We start from the raw sequence: 3,478 nt of genomic DNA on the forward strand, positions 1-3,478 counted from the left end.
GTTGGTTTTTTGTTGGAAATAGGAGCACTGATAACATGGTGTGACGGCGTGTGCCTCGTCAGTCCTGTCGAGAGCCCGGCGCTGCTGATTCACGGAGCCCATTGCTCAGGGAAATGGATTTGCATAAGGTGAGATGGCTCCGTGAGAAGAGCAACCAAGTCCGTGGGTAGGAATTTGAGTTGAAAGCCGTGGTTTGAATTGCGTTGCTCTCAGCTGCCTTGGCTTTTGGCTGTTCTGCAGCAGAAGAATCTATTTCCTTCCTTGTTCCTAGTGAAGCGCTTCATTTTATGCCAAGGCAGAGAGTTCCTGAAATGTACAGCGTGGGAAAACCTCTTCATTCCGAGTCCCTTTATTTCCTGATTAGTTTTAAATTCAATTTCTAAGTTACCTCAGTCCTTTTCCTAAAATATACCAGAGTTTTGGCTTAAACTAACAATATTTGAGAACCAGCTTGTAACATTTTTCCTAACTGGCAGGGACAGTTAAGGAGTTTGATTTCAGTCGGTTCAAAATTCAAATTATCTCTAGCAAGTAGGATTTAAAACACAAGAAAGCTGATACCAGTGTCTAAAAAGAGAAACCACGCTTGGGAAGGAGAACTGGCTGTTCGAAGCACGTTGTGTTTTTGGGAAGGCAGCTGCCTTCAGAATGAAAGTAACCAAATTGGAGTGAAACTGATGTTGCTGGATTTTGTTGGGGTCAGGGGAGCAGAAGGCAGGGAGGCCGCTTGGTTAGAAGCTTGCTGGACATCAGCACGGCAGTGGCTGGGTTGGAAGTTCTCAAGAAGGAATGGTCCGTGGACCACTGCTGGTTTATGCTGCTCCGAGGAGGGCTGCGGAGGCGACTGGTGGATTGGTGCTGGTTTTTTTCCTCCTGCTGGTTAAATTTGTACTAAGAGACCTTTAAATAATTTTCTGGCACTACTTTTCAGTCTCTGCAGCGTCCGGAGCTGTTGTGTATCAGCTAAGTCTGTCCTGTAAGGGTTGCTTATTCTTAGTCTTGCCTGTGATCTCACCCCACAAAAACATTTGTGGGCAAGGTTGGCAAATGCAGTTCCTTTCTGATCTCTTTGCCTTTGCTTGCACTTAGGAAGGTGTGAGGAAATGCAATTTTAAACCCAACTTTTCTTGGTCTTAGTGTAGAAATTACCTGGTCCCCATTTTTGTGATATGCATATTCAATTACGGTTCACCCCCCCACACCCCAAAGCTCTCAGATTTCTTTTTGATGATGCCTGTTTCTTTTAACTATGGTTGTTCTACCTACTAGCACCCTGCCAGAGGTGCCACCACGGCTGGAGGTGTGGTGACTCTCTCCTTGGGGCAGTTCAGCCCTGCAGAGCTCCATGGCTGTGCCTGGGAATGCCCCGTGCCGACACGGAGACTCTGGCCAGGGAAATTCCATCTGTTTTCATAAAGGAAGCTGTGATTCAGTTGATAAAACCACTCGGCAAATGTATTCTGTGGCTTTAAGGTATCGATTATTCTCTTGAAAACAAACGCTGTCTTTTAGAGAAAAAGGTGGCCTGCAAAACTTGGTGAGGTCTCTATAACTCTCTCTAACTTTGAGTGTATTAAACAACGCTGAGACAGCCTGTCTGGGGCACACATAAACCTAAAGATGACCATCCTGGTTAAAGAGATAAGATATAAAACAATTTATATACATAAGCAACCAACCCAAATTAAAAAATAAATAAATAAATAAAAAGATTTGTATGTTACAAGTAATTAGATGTGATTTTTCCCAGTGGTTGCCGTTTCCTGGAAGCTTATAATCCACATCCTTAAATAAATGTGGTAGCTGAAACACTCTTGGATAATACAACAGCCGAAGCCCAGACGATCTGCAGAATTTTGCAGCAACAGATGTGAAAAGCCTGGGACTGCAATGTGGATAAATGACTTAAATCTTAGGAATTTAAAATGTAAAACTGACTTAACTGGATCAAAATAACCAATTGAATAGGTATCTGGTACTTATAAATGAAATGATATACAGTTCCTTAATTGACCATAGTCTGAGTTTTCTTTAAATTGATTGTTCGCTTCTAGCTTGGGGAAAAAATGCCAGCTGGAATGCAGAGGGATTAAGTTTTATTTATTTTCCTTGCTAAGAGCCACATTGTGCAATTTAAAAGGAAACGTCCTTGAAAGATGGGTTCCTTTGTAAACTGTCTCAGCCCTTGTTTGTTTTCAGATGGAAATTAATTTCTCAAAGGCTCTCCGTGCTCGAAAGTGCACGTTGATAAGTAAAGAAAAACAAAAAATTGCAACCTGCTAAGATACATCTTGTTTTCCAGATCAAAATCTTTACGTGCAAGTTGGTTGAGTTTTGGCTATAATGGATCTGGTCATCCTGCTGGAAAAAAAAAGGCTGGTAACGATCTTCATTTGCACAGGTGGTAGGAAACAATCAGTGGGAGAACCTCAAACCCAACTGTTGAGTGTTAATAGAATTCTTCATAATGCTTTGATGTGCTTAAATATTAATCTTAAGTACTGCAGAAGATGCAGCCAGGTGTGTCAGCTCCTTGTTGAGCTCGAAGGGTGCAGTTGAGGGGTTCTGCTTGGAGCATGTTCCTGTGTCCAGCTGGAAGAGATGGCACTGAAGATCAACTGAGGTGCTTAGTGGCATTTTCACAAAAATTGGGCCCGTGCGGCCATTTCTCACCAGAATCACAGTTGCACGTAAGGTGGATCTGGTGACCTCCAGGTCCCCATTTTTAATCCTTTTCTCCTCCTGGAGAGGAGAATTAAAGGAAGCTGTGGGGTCACTTTTTCCCTTGGTATGGACAAAGAACATGAGCTGAGTTCCAAAAACTGCCTGATGTCAGGGACGAGATCTGGGGTGATGTGCTGCTGGTGGGCTGTGTAATCTTCTCCCCAGGCTTGTTCTCAACAGAGAATACAGCTTTTACCCTTGTGGGGTTTTACTGGCTGGGTCTGTCTGTGCGCTGGTGGGTCCTGAAGTGTCCCCTCTGGTTTCAGACGCAGTGGGCTCTGTATCTATTCGTGCTGTGCTTTTATGGTGGGAACGGGTGGTTCTGGCTGTGGTAGGTTCTTGCTCCTCTGATGTTGTTCTATCAGACTGTGGGATCAAACTTCTCCCTGGGCAGAAAACGAGCACCCAACCTGAGCTTCACTCCTCCTGAGGATCCAACCCTTAAACACACACCCTAAAGATGTTCAGACCCACAAACATCTGGATGGGATTAACCCCTGCGCTGGGATTTCGCCCCTCGGGCTCCCTTTTCCAACGGGACTCCCCAACTTCCCAATAGCCCGAGCTTCCCAGGGAGTTCACTTTTCCCCTTTTCCATGACGGGTGGAGTCAGGAGGAGAGAAGGAAGGTTTGGGAAGGGGGTGACAGCCCGGGGAGCAGCAGGGCTGGGGAGCAGCAGGGCCGGGCAGCCCCCGCGGTGGCCACGGCGGGGCAGTGCCGCTCCGCGGACGGGAGCCGGCGGCGGGAGAGGGGA

Source organism: Calidris pugnax, unplaced genomic scaffold (assembly GCF_001431845.1).
Source record: "Calidris pugnax isolate Ruff unplaced genomic scaffold, ASM143184v1 scaffold27, whole genome shotgun sequence".
Lineage (NCBI taxonomy): Eukaryota > Metazoa > Chordata > Aves > Charadriiformes > Scolopacidae > Calidris > Calidris pugnax.